Below are 22,161 nucleotides of genomic sequence, written 5' to 3' on the forward strand. Positions count from 1 at the left end.
ATTTAGTTAGCCTCGCGGAAGATTGGGCGCGCAGGGACTTTAGGCTTAGGAGAACTTAGCTTAGGGGACGAGCCTATGCGGGTTCTGCCGAAGCCACTAAAGATACAACCGGTGTCTGTCTTCCTTTGGGGTTAAAGGGGGGAGTAAAGTAAAATTTTTAATTTCTTTAAACTGGTCCGTCTATTCAGAGTCAGGGTATATATTTTATTTCACGAGGCAACCGTTCATTAAAGAAGGCAATTAGGAACTCACACTTCATCGGAGTCGTCAATTGGCTTACTCAACATCCTTCAGACTGTGAGACTTGGCCGGCGACCGTGCTCAAAAGCATGCGGAACGCTGGCCGCTTTCCCCGCAACTGGTACCTCGTGCATAACCAGTCCAAGGCCGTGCACGAGGAGCTCCAGCACCCAAACCCCGACAGATAATAATTTATATGCTGTTCTTCTTCACTTTACCTCATTAACTATCCTCAGTTTTTCCCCTCTCCGGATTCTGTCTGCTTTATTCCAGTCACTCTACTAGCATTTCCCGCTCTGCAAGTTCTAAAAGAATGTGACCACCTCCTTGACATCACATTGCTTCTGCCCTGCTTCCTGTCATTGGCTGATTTTGGTGAGGACTGGGAAATATGACGCATTATGATATCAGGATGTGCTTAGCTATAACAGGCCTATGCAGCTGGGAACCAACAAGCCAAATACGTCCTGGTGTCACAACAGGGCTGGATTTAGGTTTGATGAGGACCTAAGCTACTGAAGGTAATGGGGCCCTTTATATGTCCAGCTGTCCTTTGTCAACAACAAATTGTCACTGTTTTTCTGTTGAATATATGCTATATGGTAATTTATGGACCTAATAGGTATCTAAAGCCATTTGCACATGTTGCCATGCAACCAATCCATGCAGAATGTAGGTCCCCTATATATAGAAATGAGCAAACCAGTGATATTTTAGGGAGCAGGCTAGCAGGCGGGGCCCATTACTTACATCATAAGAGACAACACAACACAACACAACACTGTTGCTTTATGCAGGTTTTATTTTATTTGTTTTTTATCTTATATTTTGGAAATATACATCCAGGTGTTTTTATTCCCTTTATTTTTTTTGGGGGGGGGGGCAAGAGAGTGAGGCCCTAAGCTATAGCTTGTTTAGCTTATACTGGGCATGGGGCTAAGTTTGTCCTGTTCTGTTATACCCTCAGTCTCTGTGGAGATTCCCATAGACTCGCTTTCTCCCTTCCCCTTCAGTGCAACCATCCAGGCAGACCATTGTGGGGAATGGTAGGGTTGTGTGTGCCTCCCATCTCCCCATCCAATTCTATGGGATGTGCAGCGCTGGATTCACATGGGGACTAACTACCTCATGCCCTGTGAGTATAGCTTTAAATGTGTTTTGGAAGCTATTTTTTTAAGGACAGGATCTTGAGACTATCATTTGAAACCGATGGAGAACCTCCTTCCCTGCTGTGATTAATTCCTGAAGCAAGAGCTACCGGTATTCTTCAAGATACAGAAAAGTGCCTGGTTTTTCATCTCTGAACCATATTGTGCCAGTTTCATCAAACGCTACAAACATCTCCAGGAAGAATAGTTCTTCTGTCCCTTGCCTTGCTGCAAATTGCAACATCTGACATGTGAGCCATGCAAAGTACATTTTGGCATACTTAAAAATAAAAAAATAAAAGCCCCACTGGGAATATCCAGCCTTATCAGAGCAAAGAGCTGTGGAAGGATAACAAGCCTTGTTGAGAGTAAATGTTGGCAGGGAAAGGATATTGCACTGCAAGTTATTCCTTGCCTTTGGTGGGAAGAAACCTCTTGATGATACAGCTGCCATAAAACCATTCCAAAAACAATATGTGAATTTGACAATTCCTTCTTGGACAAAACAGCCAAGGAATGTTGAGGGGAGGTGGACCCAATAACAGTTTTTCAACAAGTTATTCTTTGTTTTATTTTGTTTTATTTGAGTTTACTTTGAAAGCATTTTTTTGTCGTCGTCCCCCCTCAAACATCTCAATTTCAATTCTCCTCATGACCTATGAGAAGCAAATGTTGTTGTTGTTCAGTCGTTCAGTCATGTCCGACTCTTCGTGACCCCATGGACCAGAGCATGCCAGGCACGCCTATCTTTCACTGCCTCCCGCAGTTTGGCCAAACTCATGCCAGTCACTTCGAGAACACTGTCCAACCATCTCATCCTCTGTTGTCCCCTTCTCCTTGTGCCCTCCATCTTTCCCAACATCAGGGTCTTTTCCAGGGAGTCTTCTCTTCTCATGAGGTGGCCAAAGCACTGGAGCCTCAACTTCAGGATCTGCCCTTCCAGTGAGCACTCAGGGCTGATTTCTTTAAGGATGGATAAGTTTGATATTTTTGCAGTCCATGGGACTCTCAAGAGTCTCCTCAAGCACCATAATTCAAAAGCATCAATTATTCGGTGAGTCTTCTTTATGGTCCAGCTCTCAAATAGACTTGCCCAGATTGATAGTGTCAAATAGACTTGCCCAAATTGATAGTGTCTTCCACTCCTTTATTTATGGGCTCAGTGGAATCCTCTGGTCATACACAAATTTGGATAAATAATAGCATCAGTAAATTTTTAACTAACAAAATTTACATACTGCTTGATGGTAGTAGTTATTATTCTTATTGAATTAATTAAACTTATACCCCACCTCTTCTCCCAAAGGACTCCAGGGACACAAATACCCAAGCAATAAAACAGTTAAGTAATCTTTAAAACCATCCCAATACAGATCTTCTTCTTTCTTTCTTTTTTACTGCATTTTAGCTTTGTATTCTTGTAGTTTGTATTCAGGAAAAAGTAAACAGAAGTTCAAACTGTTCATTAATGTTACAGTAAAACAACCACCACAACCTACACTACAGTTCTCAATGGCAAGAATTTTCAGTCCCTTCACAGATCTTGAAAACTACTTTGGTAATAAACACAGATTTCAGTTGTCTGGTTGAAATGACTCAACAGATGCACGGAACGCTTGCAAATATTTCATGATGGAGAGCAATGAGAGCTGAAGCACATTGAGAAAATGAGTAGCTTTGAATTATTATTTACTCTGCGTTGACTTAATTATTAATGGAAAACACCTGACCCAGAAGTTATTGCCATAATCTGGGAAAATGTGGAAGGTGCAACTGCTCTCTTAATCACCCTGTATGCATTTAATTAGAATTGTCATGGGTATGATGTTCGTTTGTGGTGTAAATCTTCTGGCAGATACTAGCAAAGAAAGTGAAGCAGAGAAGCTGGGCTGCTTTGACATGAGATCTGTCCTATACAGAGGGAAATCATCTCACTTCATTTGGATTGCAACTGTCCCTAGGCATCTTAAGGCATCAAAGAAATGCTCGCTTTATTTTACTCTCTCTTATTTAAAGGGTATAAATGGCATTCTCTGCTACCAAAGTGGTACCCAAAGCAGCATGCCGCCGTTATCACTCACGCTAATAGCAAACTCAGCGGGTGGGTGCTGATAGGATTGTAGGCGAAATGGGGCCACTGAGGTATTGGCATGCTTGCAGGGAAGAAGTTTTGCAGAAGCAAAAAATTAAAACGCTGCAGAAGAGCTCAATGAGGACTGAGCATGCTCAGTAGCCACAGAATGTTTGGTATCTCTTAGAGGTTGGAGTTAGACAAGGAAAAAAAAATAATGGAAGGGTTTATGACTGGTGGGCTGGAATACTGAACAACATTATTTTCCATAGTATTGCTGTTTCTTGCATATTGTATTTGTTTTCTTAAATTTTTATTATATCAACCTTGATACAGTCTCCACAAAAAAATTAAATAAACATAGCATCAGAATGTACGGAAGTGAGAGCTGGACCATCAAGAAGGCTGATGGCCGAAGAATTGATGCTTTTGAATTATGGTGCTGGAGGAGACTCTCGAGAGTCCCATGGACTGCAAGAAGATCAAACCTATCCATTCTCAAAGAAATCAGCCCTGAGTGCTCACTAGAAGGACAGATCCTGAAGTTGAGGCTCCAGTACTTTGGCCACCTCATGAGAAGAGAAGACTCCCTAGAAAAGACCCTGATGTTGGGAAAGATGGAGGGCACAAGGAGAAGGGGACGACAGAGGATGAGATGGTTGGACAGTGTTCTCGAAGCTACTAACATAAGTTTGGCCAAACTGTGAGAGGCAGTGAAGGATAGGTGTGCCTGGCGTGCTGTGGTCCATGGGGTCACGAAGAGTTGGACACGACTGAACGACTGAACAACAACAACGAACAGCATCAGATTATACAGTGGTACCTCGGTTTTCGGACGTCCCCGTTGGCGAACGTTTCAGTTCTCGGCCGCTGGAAAACTGGAAGTAAAGCTTCCATTTTCTGGATCTGGCTTTGATCCAGAACCAGTTTAGCATTATTTTCCCCTATCTCCCTCTACACAAACCCTCATCTAAAGCTTTGAACCTCAGGTAGGTGGGAACAAATCTGTCAAAAGGCAGTTTTATCTTCCATTTTACTTTCAGCAGCTGGATAGTCATTGCAATAGTTTATCCTTCGGTTTACTCTCAGTGACCCGGACATTCATCCACTCGTCAAGTTTCCTTTTTGAACACTTCTTTTCAACACAGATCTGCACACAAGTGATAAACATCCTGTCAGATGTAAAGGAGATCAAGAACTACACAGCTTTTAGAAGACATCAGAAGGCAGCCCTGTATTGGGAAGTTTTTAATGCTTGATGTTTTATTATGTTTTTATATTTTTCTGCAAGCGGCCCAGAGTGGCTGGCGAAAACCAACCAGATGGGTGGGATATAAACAATAGAATTGTTGTTGTTGTTGTTGTTGTTGTTGTTGTTGTTGTTGTTGTTGTTTATAAAGCGCTTTTCCTTTTACAAATATTCATTTGTTAACACATTATTGGTTTTGTCTTTGTTTTTAGTGATAATGATTTTATGTCTGTTCGTTCTTAATCGCTGTATGGATTTCAGCCATGTGGCCTTGGGGCGCCTGACATCTCTCAGCAGAAACCTATGTTACAGGGTTGTTGTGAGGATAAAATGGGGAGGGAGAGAACTATGTGCACCACATTGAGCTCGTTGGGGGGAAAGATGGGATATAAATAAATGGAATAGATAGATAGATAGATAGATAGATAGATAGATAGATAGATAGATAGATAGATAAGCAAGCAACCGGACGTTCTGTGTGGGTTGCAAATGGACAATGCTTTCTGCATAAAACCCTGTTCTGCCAAGAATAATTTTCTTTATTGTACTTTTTAAAAGCCTTCGATAAAGAGTTAATTAAAAGGGATTGATACAAAGTGCAGCCCACAATTTAACAAAACCAATATTGTTGTATTTATAATGGATTTCAAGCTGGGTGGATGTGCAAGGGAGACAAATGGGTTGCTAATTGCTCTGGTGCCCGATACTCTACAAATAAATGGTGCACAAAAAGTGTGCTTTGAAAGCTGATATTCGTGATGGGTGGGCAGCCCCCATATTTCGTATGGTATTGAGTCATTTTTTTTTAAAGGGATAATTATAAGGATGCTCAAAGGATGTTCCAAATTCATCCATTTTAAGTGGGTGCATTCCAGTGGCTTTTCTCCATTAACATCCTCCTTTCTTCTGGGCTCAGTTCAAAGAGTCTGAGTCGAATTCCCCTCACAAAGCAACAAAAGAGGAATTTGTTTTTAAGCCACTCTGAGAACTGTAGCTCTGTGGGGAGAATGGGGGTCAACTAACAACGCTAAGCACCCCTAAACTAAAGCTCCCAGAATTCTTTGGGGGAAATCATAGGCTTCCATTACATTAGGAAAATTCCTGACATGTTCCCGATCTTCGGGTATAAAAATGTGAGGGAAAACCCGGTTCCCCCACATTTGCGGGTGTCAGGAATTTTACTTTTGAAATATGGCAGCCCTAGGACATCAAGACTTTTAAAGTGGTCTAATGCTGCTGTAAATGTATAGTACTGACTTGCCAAAAAGAGCGCTCCTTTGTGTGTGTTTCCAAACTGATATGTGACCTTGTAATACTTATTTCACCATTTCTTTCTATGTTGTGTGCCATAATAGTTTATGACATGCTTCACTGCAACATTACAACATGAAAGGAAACCTAGAATAGCATACACACACACACACACACACACACAGTATGGTAAAAAAGAAGAAGAAGGTAAATGATCCCTGGATGGTTGTCCAGTCAAAGGCGACTATGGGGTTGCGGCACTCATTTCGCTTTCAGGCTGAGGGAGCCGGTGTTTGTCCACAGACAGCTTTCTGGGTCATGTGGCCAGCATGACTAAACAGTTTCTGCTGCAATGGGACACTGTGACAGAAACCGGAGCGCATGGAAACCACCTTTACCTTCCCGCCAGAGCGGTATCTATTTATCTACTTGCACTGGAATGCTTTTGAACTGCTAGGTTGGCAGGAGCTGGAACAGAGCAATGGGAGCTCACCCCATCACAGGAATTTGAACCACCAACCTTCTGATCACCAAGCCCAAGAGGCTCAGTGGTTCAGACCACAGCGCCACCCGCATCCCCCCCCCACACACTATTTATGGTGGTGATAAGTAGAGATCCAAATTGTTTTGTGCAAATTGTTTGTTTGTTTGTGCGCTTGTGTGTGTTTAATATCAAAGTTTCTGCATTGTTGCTGGTGACAGTTGATTGTAAGAACAAAGTCCTAAATGGCAAATGTTAAACTAATATGAATTACTGTACTAAAACAAGGAGCCATGGATTGTAGTAGGGGCAAAATGCCCAGCTGAAAGCACCGGGTGAGAAATCCAATTGTGCTGATTGTCATGTAAAAAATATTTTTAAAGTAAATGCTAATAACCATAAATTTTAACAAAAAAGGAATACATGAGAGAATGGTTCTGAGTGGCAGAGTTGATTTGCTAACATCTAAGTGACTGACAGATGAAGTATATTTTAACGTTGCATTTATAATTCAGAGCAAAATGAAGTCTCGGTATCAAAAATTGCAGTCAAAAGCTGTAGGTGGTTCCCTTTGTTTTTTTTTGTGTTGGAGGGCTTTGGTTCCTTGTCTGTTGGTGCTCTTGTGTGCTTTCATTTTCATTCAGCTTCCTTTGATACGACAGATCAAATGGCCTTTTTGCCCTGACTGCCAGTTTCGCGCATCCAGCATAACGTTTCAACATCATATGGGATTCTTCCTGGACCTCAAATTAACTCCCACAAGAGAAAATGACACTTGTGAAGCCTCATTTCCTTGTTTTCTGCAAAAGGAGCTTGAGTCTTTTCTCCAGGTCTAAAGTCATTGCATCAATGGTTTGCTCGGAAACCTTTGTGGTTGTTGATTCACGAAATACAGAAGCCGTAATTGGCTTGCGTGGCTCAGCTGCTGTATCAAAGATTGCGGTCACTGGGAATGAGAGACTCCTGCACCCTTTCCTGAAATAAAGAGGATTTAACTAGGGCCATGACTTCATACCCTCCAACATTTCGCCAATGAAAATAGGAGAAGGAAAAGTGGTACATTCTGGGATCAAATCAGAAACCAGGGCAGCTTCTGTAAATCTGGGACTGTTCCAGGAAAATAGGGATACTTGGAAGGGTCCACATTCCTCCTTCATGGTCCAAAAGGCCTTCATGTGTTGGCCACCACACATCAGTTGAACATGCTTCCAAGTGTCCCTATTTTCCAGGGAGAGTCCTGGATTTACAGGAGCCATTCTGGTTTCTGGTTTGATCCTGTATTGTCCCACTTTTCCTTAAGACGTCCTATTTTCATTGGAGAAATATTGGAGGGTATGGAGTTATGTGACTCCCGAGCCAAGGAGATAAGTAACTATACTGTACAACCTTTAGAAGACATCTAAAGGAAGCCCTGCATAGGGAGGTTTTTGAATGTATGCTTTATTATGTTTTTATATACGTTGGAAGCTGCCCAGAGTGGCTGGGGCAACCCAATCAGATGGGTGGGATATAAACAATAAATTGTTATCGTCGTTGTGGAATAGCACATCCTTGTTTTCATCAGATAAATGTTGGAGGGTATGGGAATGGGGGCAGCACAGGGGCATAATGAGGCAGTGCACAATTATGATTGCTGCCTGTATTTCCGGATTTACTTCAAAGTCAAGGTGGTCAGGATTGCTGCCTGAATGCCTATAGGTTGCTTCTGCCAACAAACAACTTTTATGCTCACCAAGTCGACAAGCAGCATTTTAGAAAAAAAGAAAAACAACGAGGCTGTGAGCGACGAAAGACCCTTCCTTTCGTCTTATAACTTCTTTGTCCTCTCAATTATTAAAAGAACTAACAGGGATTTCTGAAGTGAATCCAACCTCCCATTTATCCCTTTAGCCTTTCTGTAAACCCTCTAGAACTTGTGGTTTTAAATAAATAAATAAATAAATAAATAAATAAAATAAAATAAAAGAGAATCCCTTTCCAGCACCAACGTGACCAGGTACCCTTTTCAACTCTAGGCTATATATGAGACTATCCCTTGTGTCCACAGTATAAGGGGTTCAGCCACTAGAAATCCCCTACTGTAAAAGCTCGTCTCTTCCCTGAGGTAACTTTGTGACACCCTGGGTCTGTCTGCCTAATTCGCCCTCTCAGTGCACCTTGAAGTCACACCCTGGCCGTTCCACTGTGGAAGGAAATTTTGTATTTTTAATGAGTGTCCACACAAATGAGTTTCATGTACCTTTGCTGGAAAATAACACGGACGACTTTCTGATTGGCACTTTAACGATGGAAATTTAATTGCTTAATATCGTAATGGTTGCATTAAGGTTTCTTGTGTACAAGCTTAGTTTCAGTGGTAATATCTTTGTTAATCATATAATAGATAACCTTAACTAACATAAACCTATTCTCACAGACCTTGTTTTCAACCACCCCACACTCCCGCTCCCAAGCACCCTCTCAACTGACAAAATGGCTGCCCATTCTCTCTCTAACCATCCAGCCCCTCATGGAATGTTCCGTCAGTTTAACCTGGAGCCTGCGTTAACCCTTCAGGATAGCAGCAATGATCAGTTAATATGTAAATGAGGAGAACATAAATGCCTTAAATATGTTAGCATATAATGTGTACATTTTTTTTATATCAGCCAAGGTAAAAGGCTTTCGTAGCAAGAATCTCTCTTTCTCTCTCTCTCTCTCTCTCTCTCTCTCTCTCTCTCTCTCTCTCTCTCTCCACACACACACACACACACACCACCAGTGGTACCTCGGTTTACTAACACCTCGGTTACAAACACTTCAGGTTACAGACTCCGCTAACCCAGACGTAGTACCTCGGGTTAAGAACTTTACCTCAGGATGAGAACAGAAATTGCGCGGTGGTGGCGTGGCGGTAGCGGGAGGCCCCATTAGCTAAAGTGGTACCTCAGGTTAAGAACGGTTTCAGGTTAAGAACCACACACACACACACACACACACACACACACAATTTCCATTATATATATTCATATACAAATATATTTTTTGCTCGTTTGAGCTTGAAAAGTTCCCTCCCTCCTGCCTCGTGGCTTTCAAAGTTCCGCATATGTCCTCACATTTCTATATTTTTGAATTCTACGTTTTCTCTTTTAAATTATCTCACTCTTTAAATAAAAAGTAAAAAAAAAAAGGTACTGATTGATTGTTAACATTACAAGACATCTTACAATCCTGCTAGTGTTGTTAACTGGTCCTTAATATATTGTATAAATTGTCTCCAGTCTTTATGGAATACTTGATCACACTGGTTTTGGATTTCCCTGGTCAGCTTTGCTAATTCTGCATAGTGCGTCACCTTCATCTGCCAATCTTCTATCGTTGGTATTTCTTGTTCCATTTTTGGGCCAAAAGAGTCCTTGGTGCAGTAGTTGCATACATAAACAGTTTTTGATCTTTCTTTGGTATATCTATATTTACCATTCCTAACAAAAATGCTTTTGGTTTTTTGACGAAGGTATATTTATACATTTTCTTTAACTCATTATATATCCTTTCCCAATATGACTTTACTTTGTCATGCTTTACTTTCTCTTTACATTTCCAACAATCCTTATTTCTTATTCTGTACATTTTAGCCAATTTGGTTGGTGTTAAGTACCATCTACACATCATTATATTTTCTTTTAATGCACTGCAATCAGTAAATTTAATTCCTCGTAGCAAGAAACTGTACCGTGATAGGAGTCCAATGGAGAGATTGAAAGGAATCTGCCTGGCTATCTGTTTTCCAATGACTCATCTGACATCTCTAGGTCAACGGTACTTAAAGCTTCAGCAACCTTCCTGCTCTTGCCTGAAACTTGACCTAAGGCAGATTCAGGGGGGCTTTAGTGACCCCTCCAGGCCACAGACGCTCAAACTATGTGATGAGATTTGTTTGGATCCTATTGACTCTGCTTATGTGGGTTTCAGCCCTGACACTTTTGCATAAATGGGTTGTGGGTGGGCTGTTGGAGTGTATGTATTGCATTTTGTGCTTACACTATGAAAGTATAAATAAATGCATTCGCAAAACTCTCCTGAAAATTACCTTGATGTATATAAACATTGTTTTCTTAAAATACCAACGGAAGCAAAAAGAATGCACTTCAAGGCACGCTTAACACTAAAGTGGGCAATTCTTCACTGCTGTCTCCATTCCCAATATCCGATTTTTCTCCTTACATATTCATAAAAGGGAAAGGAAAAGGGGTTTATGCTGAATATGTAACTAAATCTCCCATCTCTGTATGTAAGTTTGGCTAATGTGATTGTGTCTCATCAGGCAGATGCCAGCCTGCTGATGCAAGAGGCAATCAAGGCTAGATGTGACTCTGTTTAAAAAGGCATATAAAGCATTTGTGCCATTGTTGAAATATTAAAGCACACTCTTTTGCCAAAGGAAAGAAAAAAACCCAAATTGCACAGCTGTTGTTTTTAAAAAGAATTTCAAATGATATGTGGAGGACTAAATGTTAAAGGAGGTTTGGAACCACTGATTTGGGTGCTGATAGGCAAGCTCTCTCATCTCAAATCAGAATCAGCTCAGTATTTGCAAGCTTTCTTGGAAAGCAGAAATGCTGGGGGGCATTGGCTCTGGGCGGAATCCTCTACAACGGGCATGTCCAACAGGTATCATTATCATTTTAATCTGTGCAATCTGGAGGTACCTAAAGAGGTGTCTCTACAAAAGGATGTGGGTGAGGCTCTGAGAAGGGGCACAAGGAATGGAGAAAGGGAGGAAGTAAAAGTGAAGTGAAGTGAAGTGAAGCTGTCTGAGACAGGGAGTTGGGTAGGAGATCCTAAGGGTTAACCTCAAGTATGCAGAATTGTTTATGGGCTCCTACCAAAAGACTGTATTCTGTATGTATTCTGAGTGTTCTTGGTAAGCTACGGCTGGTGTACCAACTTGAATAAAGATTGGGGGGCGGGTAAGCCCCACCCCACATAATTGATCACAAGATGCAGCACACACACCCCCATTTAAATGGAAATGCCCATCAGCTTTGTGGAAGCCTAGCTGCCTCCATTATATTGGGGATCCTATGCCCGGTTACAATCACGTGGCTGGCATTCAGCATAGCCCATACTTAGGTAAAGGTAAAGGTAAAGGTAAAGGACCCCTGGACGGTTAAGTCCAGTCAAAGGTGACTATAGTGTTGCGGTGCTCGTCTCGCTTTCAGGCCGAGGGAACCAGTGTTTGTCCACAGACAGCTTTCTGGCTCAAGTGGCCAACCACTTCTGGCGCAACAGAACACCGTGACGGAAGCCAGAGTGCACGGAAACGCCATTTACCTCCCTGCCACAGCAGTACCTGTTTATCTACTTGCACTGGCATGCTTTTGAACTGCTTTTGAGCTGGGACAGAGCAATGGGAGCTCACTTTCCATCACGGGGATTTGAACCACCAACCTGCTGATCAGCAAGCACAAGAGGCTCAGTGGTTTAGACCACAGCGCCACCCACATCCATCTTTATAGCATCTTTCTAGCACTATTAACATAGAAATCCCCCTGATTTGGTAGGCGTTTTGCTAATATTTTGTAAGAGAACTTATTTGCATAGTTTCTACATCAAAACGCAACATTTCAAGGTAAACGGTTCTTAATCTTTGCTCTGTTCTCACTTGCAGCCAGGAAGCACATTGACCAATTTAATGTGCCATGTCTGAGATGCCCTTGCGTTGTCAGCCTTTAGACAGCTGAGTTGTAATGGATTAGGCCGGGCAATTTTAAATGAGGTCTAATGGAGTCAAAGCTCTAATCTAATTATACTAAAATGCCAAGATTATCAATATGGTTTCTTACACTGTAGAAACTTGAGACGCCAGTGTAAAGCAATTCTTAACCAAAAGGTTAGCTCTGCTCCTGCTAAGGTCCTCGAACTTCAAAGTCGAAAAGTAATTCAAACATTATATTCAAAAAGTATGGCATTTCCAGGTGGGGTTGAGAATTTTCACAATTTGAATCCCTGGAGGCAATACTTGCTTAGGAGAACCCAAAGTCTGGTTCTGTGCAAGTTAACTTCCTCTGTTCTCTTCATGGCTACCATCCTCCCCCCCTCCCAATATATATATTATGTTTTAACTGTTGAATGTTACCTTCTGGAAATGGGTAGCTTAGAAATCCAAAATCAATAGAAGATGGTCACAACTGAATTCATGAATAAATATCATGCTTTTCTTCTTATGGTACATATTGTGTTTTTGATGTGTTGTCTAATACAAGCCAAATTTTGATGACTATTGCTTTTTAAAATAGTTAAGTATGCTTTTTTCCCTGTCCTCTTTATATATGGAACAATTTGGAGCCCTCCATTTCAGGTGTCTGAACACCACCACCAATCCCTCACACACCTTGATCATTGACCCAGATCTCTCAGAGCCTTTACAAGTGGACCCAATAACAAGAATAACCTTGCAAAACAAAAACGGCTACAGCGCTTTCATAATCCAGGGTTGGAAAACATGTCATTTGGTTATAGCTCCCCATCATTCATTAACACTGGCTATGTTGATGTCAGGGATTTACTCCTTCCCTTGGATGTTGCTCATGAGTAACGACAAGCCTTTTAGGTAAGCTAAAACTATTTATTGTCCATAAATGAATTACAGAGTCTCTGCAGCCATGACTGCTCAGTCAGTTTCAGTTTCTCGGAGTGGCGGGCTTTCGCGCGCCCGCCAACACAACCAATGGCTCGGCACCCTAAAATGACGTCTGCGTCTCCTCCTACCCACCCCCCACGGCTCATCTTCCTGTCTGTGACTGACGGTGCTGGGTCTCTGCTCTGTCATCCCCAAGCCTGGCATCTCCCTCTCTTCCGGAGACATTTCCTGACAGGGGCTGGAGGAGGAAGATGAATCTGTGGAGATTATGGGTGGCTGTTCTCTATAGCCCAGTGACCCCCCCTTCCCTGGAGGAATCGCTATCTTCCCTCCCAGCTCTAGCTTGCTCCTCTCTCTCTCCCTGCTCCTCCCGAGTAGTCCCTCTTTCCCTGACAGTTGACCTGGACTGATGGGAGCTGGAGTCCAACAGCTTCTGAAGGGCCCCAACTTCCCCACCTCCAGCATAAACTCAGTCTTAAAGATTTAGTAAATCTGGGTGAATACAGGAGATATGGGGCTAGTGCTAGAATGTTGCTGCACCAACCGAGTTTTTACTTTGTACATTGGCTGTCTTTTAGATTCCTTTCCTAGGCTGTAGCTGTAATACTAAGCTGGGAGTAAGTGGGACTTACACCTGAGTAGACATGCAAGGGGGAGCCGTTGGATCATCTCAATGTTTTTAAAGATTGTGCAGGAATGTTAATGTCCCTCACCGCTTTTAATACTTCCTCCCCCCCCCCTTTCCCCGAAAGCTTGTTTGATATTGGTAGCTACTTTTGCAGCTCTTTAGAGTTGAAAAGTGGGTGAGGAAACTGCCTTCTGTTGTGTGTCTGCTGAGTTGTTGCTGCTCTCCAGGATATCAGCGGTGGGGGTGCTTTTCCAGTCATGTTTGTAAATGCCTGGGATTAAACATGGGATATTCTGCATGCAGAGCAGATATCCTGGCTCTGACCTGTGGCCCTTCCCCAAGAGCTATAGATGAAGTATAGTGGAATTTGCTGCCAAGGAGTGTGGTGGAGTCTACTTCTTTGAAGGTCTTTAAGCAGAGGCTTGACAGCCATCTGTCAGTAATGCTTTGATGGTGTTTCCTGCTTGGCAGGGGGATGGACTGGATGGCCCTTGTGGTCTCTTCCAACTCTATAATTCTATGATTCTAAGTAAATAAATAAAAGAACATGCATGTACACTCCGGCGTTCTCGAATGATGGTCTGCCCTGTAATGTCAGAAGAATGGTTGCAGCACAATACAAATGCATGTCTGCTCAGAATATTAGACGTAAAGGTAAAGGGACCCCTGACCATTAGGTCCAGTCGCGGACGACTCTGGGGTTGCGGCGCTCATCTCGCTTTATTGGCCAAGGGAGCCGGCATACAGCTTCTGGGTCATGTGGCCAGCATGACTAAGCCGCTTCTGGTGAACCAGAGCAGCGCACGGAAACACCATTTACCATCCCACTGGAGCGGTACCTATTTATCTACTTGCACTTTGACGTGCTTTCAAACTGCTAGGTTGGTAGGAGCAGGGACTGAGAAATGGGAGCTCACCCTGTCGCGGGGATTCGAACTGCCGGCCTTCTGATCGGCAAGCCCTAGGCTCTGTGGTTTAACCCACAGCGCCACCTGCGTCCCACTCAGAATATTATTTAGTTTAATTGGATGCACTCCCAAGTATGTGGGAGTTGCATTGCAGCCTAGGGCTAAGTCTGCAATCTTTTCACTGAAATTCCACTAAATTCCACAGGACTTACATATGAGTAGACATGCCTGGGATTGCACTGTGAGACTTTGCACCAGAGCTAACGGACTCCTGTGGTGCATTAATGGCTGACAAATTGCAAGAGCTGAGATTTCGACTTAGCATCAGGAAAAACTTTCTGACAGTAAAGGCTGTTCAACAGTGGGATTTTCTCCCTGGGAGGTGGTGGACTCTCCTTCCTTGGAGATTTTAAAGCAGAGGTTGGATGGCCGTCCATCATGGATGCTGTAGTTGAGATTCCTGCATTGCAGGGGGCTGGACTAGATGACTCTTGGGGCCCCTTCCAACTCTAAAATTCTGTGATTCTAATTTGGGGTCCTGTTTGTTTTTGCTATTAATTGAAATATTCCTTCTGAATGAAGTGAGCTGGGTAACAATCAAGGAGAGGGTTTTTTTTAAAAAAAAAATTACACTGGCACTGGCTAGCATAATTCTTAAGGTCTTTCAGCACTGTACCCTTTCTGTTTGCCTATGTCCTTTACAGAACTCTGATCGTCTGATCGTTTTAAAATGTGTGCTTTAAGTTTTAGGTCACAGTGAATTTTGCTTTCTTCTTGTACATAAGTTCGTTCTGAATGTGTGGGTTTTATGTTTTATTATGCATTTCAATTGTTTTAATGCTTGTTTATTGCATGCTGCCCAGTGAGCTGTAATAACACCCCAGTGTTGTTAATAAATAAACCAATATCCTTACTTCCTTTATGGGTTTGGCCACTTTTCCATATCATTGTAAGAGAAATATGATGACTCATTGAAACCAGCGGGGCTTCCACATCAAGAACATCATTAGGATCAAATTGCAAGGAGAATTAAGTGCTCCTTCTCTCACAGTAATTATTTAAGCATTCCTGGCCAGGGACCCCAGCTCCATTGACTATCCTCCACCTCTCAAAGATGAAGCTCTCTCCGTTGACATTTAGCATTTCATCTGCATTTCAGAAAGTTCACTTTCAAGTCCTCCCTCCGTCACCTTTTTTTTTTTTTTTTTTTTGCAGCAAGTGCTACATGGTGCGATGGGCAGTGTGCCTGGAAAAAAGAAAAATATCTGTTTAACTGAGTCCAAAAGCTCCATAAAGAAATTGCTGAGGGATTGCATTTGCTTTTAAAGTTGGTTTTTTTTAATTTGTTTAGTTTTGTGCATATAATACAGTTCCAAAAGAGGCATGCCAGAGAATGTAAATGAGGTCTGGAGAATTAAGACCTAGCAAGAGCCACTGAGTGCACTACTGAGGAGGTTTATGCAGGAAGACTTTTTAAATCCACCTTACCCTGCATTCACATGCTTGTAATCAGAAGTGTGAGAGAGAGCGGAGAAGACTGAGTTCACAAGGAGAAGAACCAACGGGTAGGTTGCCTGGGTTACATTAAAGATGCTTATTCTTATTCTTTTTCTTTTCTTTTCTTTTTTTGAAGCAAATGATGTTGCACTCCTTTCAAGATCCGATCTTCACATTGTTAAGAATTGTTGGAATTCTCGCTCGGTAAATAGCTATTTCGGTGAAAATGTGAGAGTAACAGGGAGGAGGGAACAGCCAAACCTTCAAAGTCATTATCTTGGCTGTAGCAGAAGCCAGAAGTTAGTTAAAGCAAAGCTGGTTTTCTGTTGAGGTGAAGTTATTTCTTTTGTGACGAACAAAAGAGTTCACAGAAACCGAACTGTAAAGTTGATGGCTCATCAGGCTATTTTGAGGCTGCAATGGGACTTCGGGAGGGGGCAGAATCCTGTTGGATCCCTATGTTCCCAAATGTTCCCAGAAGAAAATACTAGCCAACTGATGCACTGACATTATTATTATTATTATTATTATTATTATTATTATTATTATTATTTCAATTAACCCACAAAAGGCTCAAAGTGACTTGGAAACAGTGGCAGGGTACCTAAAGGTAAGGTAAAAGGTAAAGGGACCCCTGACCATTAGGTCCAGTCGTGTCCGACTCTGGGGTTGCGGTGCTCATCTCGCGTTACTGGCTGAGGGAGCCGGCGTACAGCTTCCAGGTCATGTGGCCAGAGCAGCGCACGGAAACGCCGTTTACCTTCCCGCCGGAGTGGTACCTATTTATCTACTTGCACTTTGACATGCTTTTGAACTGCTAGGTGGGCAGGAGCTGGGACCGAGCAACTGGAGCTCACCCCGTCATGGGGATTCGAACCGCCGACCTTCTGATCAGCAAGCCCTAGGCTCTGTGGTTTAACCCACAGCACCACCCATGTCCCTACGCCACCCGTGTCCCTAAAGGTGCCTCTATACAAATAAAAGAGAGTTCTTATAGATCCTGCCTCACTAAAAGAGGCATGCATGCACATCAGTCTTTGGTTACATTCCTGACCTCATAGTTTCTTGAAAAGTATTATGGCCCAACCAATGTTCATGTGTTTTCTGTGGAAGTGATAGGCATCCCTGCAGTGGGAGTCCTCTTTACAAGCAGAACTTTCTTACATGAGTTGGGGCCGCCATCATGACTGCACCATTGACTTGAGATATGAGTGGGAATGTCACACTGCTGAACTCTTCTAGAATCATACTGGGAGGTGGAAAAGTGCCCAAGGGATTGGTAACCCCCTAAAGCATTTAGTCTAGTGCAAGTGTAGTCTAAGATGTGGGTGGCGCTGTGGTCTAAACCACTGAGCCTCTTGGGTTTGCTGATCGGAAGGTCGGTGGTTCGAATCCCCACGATGAGGTGAGCTCCCATTGCTCTGTCCCAGCTCCTGCCAACCTAGCAGTTCAAAAGCACGCCAGTGCAAGTAGATAAATAGGTACTGCTGCGGTGGGAAGGTAAAAGGTGTTTTCGTGTGCTCTGGCACTCGTCATGGTGTCCTGTTGCACCAGAAGCAGTTTAGTCATGTTGGCCACATGACCCAGAAAGCTGTCTGTGGACAAACGCCGGCTCCCTCAGCCTGAGCGCCACAACCCCATAGTCGCCAATGACTGGACTTAACTCTCCAGGGGACCTTTACCTTTTACCTAAGCAATATCTGAGGTGGGGTTTGTGTTTGTGCATTTAGCAGGATCAGATCTGTAATTCACATGAACAAGTCATAATTTTCTTAAGTGCCTTACCTCCCTCAACTCTAAGTCCACCAATCCTATTCTGTTGTGTAGGATACTGTAGTTCAACCTTGGGTGCCCAGCAATTATTTTGACCCTGACATGAATATTCCATTGCTCAGCCGCTTTAAACATGTCTCTGTGCTTGAAGGTGCTGAGCTAAGGTCTATTTGGGACAGGAAAGGGATGTTAAAGTGTTTAGTTCTTCTTTTACTTTTTTCCCCTTTCCAAACTGAAATAGAACATGGGACCCACCCAAGGTCAGCATGAAAACTGCAGGGAATTATTCCTCTAAATCCTGTTATGATGTTGCTTCTCTAATAAGTCATCATTCCTGCTTGGTGAAGCCTGTCCTTTAACCTGAGAGGACAGCCATGTGCCATTTAAGTCAGAAATGATCAGAGAATAATGCTTCAGCCTTGCCCCTCCTTGGAACACATGCTCACCTGAGGCCAGGTGAGTTTTCTCCCTTCCTTTGCCTCTCAATTCCAGAAAAAGCCCCCCATAAAAGCAGAAAGCGGAATTTAACAACAGTTGGAATCAGCACAATAAAAACTTGATGAAACTATTGGTTCAACGTATAGATTTCAAAAGGAAAAAAAAAACACAGAATTTAAGTCTTTTCTGAATGCAGATAGTGAGGGACTACTGACTGATTTCCCTTGGGAGGGAGTTTCATAGCTGCAGTGCTGCCACTGATTATGCCCTATTTTGGGTTCCCATTCTTCAAATTATTCCCGCTGGTGGGACTAGATTAAGGGCTTCTCTCACATATCACAAAGTTCAGGTTGGGAGATAGTGGAGAACATACCCCGCAAGTGTCCCAGAAAAGCAGGGATATCCCATTTTTTTCTTGCAAGAGGACAGCAACCATTTTGGGTGCTGAGATCATATGTGATTAGTCCCCTCCAAAAAAAAAAAAGCGCTTTGGGGGGGCCTTGGTCTTGTGCGCATATTTTGAGGTGTTGTACCTGAAAAAGCGCTTTTGGGGGGCGGGATTGTGGTACAATATCATGTCCTCTCACAAGTAAAAAAATGGGAAGCTGGTGTATTGGAAGATGGTGTCCTGGTTTTTGCCTTCGCTGTGTTGGGAGGGTATGGGAGAAGTTGCTTTTTCAAATTCTTGGGTCTCAAGTAATTTCATAAAAACATAAATTCATGGAATTGTGGCATTGGAAGGAACCCTGAGGGTCATCTCATCCAACCCCCTGCAATGTATGACTCTTTTGCCCAATGTGGGGCTTGAACCCCTGACCCTGTGATTAAGATCCTCACACTCTACACTTCTTGTAACACCTTGAATCAGGCCCAGTAGCTCACAGCCAACCAGGGCATTACATTGGCTGGCTGCAAGCTACCAGGCCCTATTCATGTTATTGGAGGGCACCTCCCATCAACTCTAACCATTGGCCATGCTAGCTGGGGTTGATGGGAGTTTGAGTCCAATAACATCTGGAGCGCCATAGATGTCCCACTTCTGAAATAGAAAATCCAGCAGTGGTGCTTCCAAACACCAGTGTGTGTTACATTTTTGCCTTGCTATTAAACATTTTGTGCTACCATATTCCAGCACAGGTGTAGGGACTCTCAAGTCCAGGAGCCAAATGCAATTCTCCATGCCTCTCTTTCTGGCCCTTGGAATTCTCCCAAGCCACTCCTCCTTTCCCCAGGAGGCCACAGCCCTCATTGGCTCTACATTGCACCCTGGATATTTTTGCCTGCCTTTGATGTGCTTGAACTTTGACGATAGTGAGGAGGGCGCCTATGTGTGTGGAAGCTAGCCAACTGTACAAGGTTAGTTATACATCTATTGCTTTTCCATGTTTGATCGCGCCCCGCTTAACACCCTAGGAAGTTTGCCCAGAAACGTGGCTCCCATTGTTCAGCTTGGACCCTGAGGTCCAGCTCCAAGAGTCTTCACTGTGAGAACTGAGTTACAACAGAGGGCCTTCTTGGCAGTGGTGCCCTCCCTGTGGAATGCCTGCCCACCATCAGATGTCAATGAGATAAAGAACTGAACAACTTTTAGAAGACATCTGAAGGCAGCCCTATACCAGGAAGTTTTTAAACGTTTATTATGGTTTACAGTCGTACCTCTTCTTACGAATGCTTCAGGATGCATACAACACGGGTTACGAACGCGCCGGACCCGGAAATAACGGAACGCGTTACTTCCGGGTTCGGCGGTTTGCGCATGTGCAGACGCGTCAAATGACATCACGCGCATGCGCAGAAGCGCCGAATCACATCGCACACATGCGCAGACGCGGCACTTCAGGTTACGCACGTCACGGGTTACGAACAGGGCTCCGGAACGGATCCCGTTCGTAACCAGAGGTACCACTGTATTATGTTTTTATGTGTTGGCAACTGCCCAGAGTGGCTGGGTCAACCCAGTCAGATGGGCGGGGTATATATAATAAAACATCACCATCACCATCATTGTGGTAAAAAGGATTCCACACCCCATTCTACCTATATATTTTGTTCCCCCATGTGTACCTCCCCTTTCTTCCAAAGAGCTCCGATATTCTTTGCAGGCCATGTTACATTCACAACATGGTTTCTGTCTGATGCTTTGCTTCCATTTTAGGTACATCATTTGGTAGAAACCCATCAGCTTCTCAGGCTTCTAGCTACCAGAGTTCCCGCTATCCTCCATATCACCTCCTAAGTCACTGTAAATACTAATAAACAGCTCTGCTTCGAAAATTGCCTCAGATACTTTAGATGTTCCTCAAGCCATCTGGAGAGAGAGAAATCAGTACTACAAGTCATCCTGTAGCACTTAAAAAAACAGCAAATGTTAGGTTTCATAATGTTCAGTATTTTAGAAAGATGTGATTAAAAATAGAGCTGTGTGTTACAGGCATTTCCTATTGCCTTTGCAGTGATTTGACTACAGACAACGGACTACCTCAGGGGGGAGCCAAAGCTCAGAGGTAAAGCTTTGCATGTAGGAAGAGCCAGGTTCAACCCCACACATCTCAGTTAAAAAGAAGCAAGAAGCGGCTTAGTCATGCTGACCACATGACCCGGAAGCTGGCTCCCTCGGCCAGTAACACGAGATGAGCACCGCAACCGCAGAGTCGGATACGACTGGACCTAATGGTCAGGGGTCCCTTTACCTTTTAGCATGTTACATACTCTGCCTGAGACCATGGTGAGTTGAAGACAGTAAGAATAAGCAACGCCGGTCTAGACACACCAATGAATCTGACTCAGTATAAACCAACTTTCTATGTTCAAGTTCAGGTTGGGGAATTTGAGTGATGGGGTGAATTTATTGCCATTCCTACTCACAGTGGACCTACTGGAATTAATGGACAACAGTTAAAGAACCAGAGGTTGTATTCTGAGTAGGAATAGAATTGGAGACAACCCGAGGTGATGGACTGGCAGCTATCAAAGTAATAGGAAATGGCACTTCCCTCCCCTTTTTAATTCAGCACAATTAATTTGGAAGATAGTAGGGGGGGACGGAAGTGAGCCCTGGACCATAAAGAAGGCTGATTGATACATAGAACTAAATTGCCTCAGTCTGTCCTGAATACCAAGATGTGATGACACATTTTGAGTAGGCCTATGGCCCTGTTGTCTTAAAAATATTTTTTTGTGTGTGTGGACCATCCTTTCTGGTTGCAAAATAGGAGTCACTTCCATATGGTAAGAGCCCTTGCTCTAGCCAAATAAATTGTAGAACTATTTAAATCCTTACCAACAAGAGAGCTGGACCATCAAGAAGGCTGATCGCTGAAGAATTGATGCTTTTGAATTGTGGTGCTGGAGGAGACTCTTGAGAGTCCCATGGATTGCAAGAAGATAAAACCTATCCATTCTTAAAGAAATCAGCCCTGAGTGCTCACTAGAAGAACAGATCCTGATGTTGAGGCTCCAGTACTTTGGCCACGTCATGAGAAGAGAAGACTCCCTAGAAAAGACCCTGATGTTGGGAAAGATGGAGGGCACAAGGAGAAGGGTATGACAGAGGGGGAGATGGTTGGACAGTGTTCTCGAAGTGACTAGCATGAGTTTGGCCAAACTGCGAGAGGCAGTGAAGAACAGGCGTGCCTGGCGTGCTCTGGTCCATGGGGTCACGAAGAGTCAGACATGACTGAACGACTGAACAACAACAGGGGGGGGGGGCAATCATCGGAGGCTTAGCAAGGGCAGCAGGCCAAGCACAGCAGCCTGTAACCAACACAGCAAAGCTCATCTAGCCACTGAAAAGTACTTGTGGGGAAATCAAATTGGAGAAATGTGGTGTTAGATAGCAGTAATCAGCTTTGCACA

This window comes from Lacerta agilis, chromosome 16 (genome assembly GCF_009819535.1).
Source record: "Lacerta agilis isolate rLacAgi1 chromosome 16, rLacAgi1.pri, whole genome shotgun sequence".
NCBI lineage: Eukaryota > Metazoa > Chordata > Lepidosauria > Squamata > Lacertidae > Lacerta > Lacerta agilis.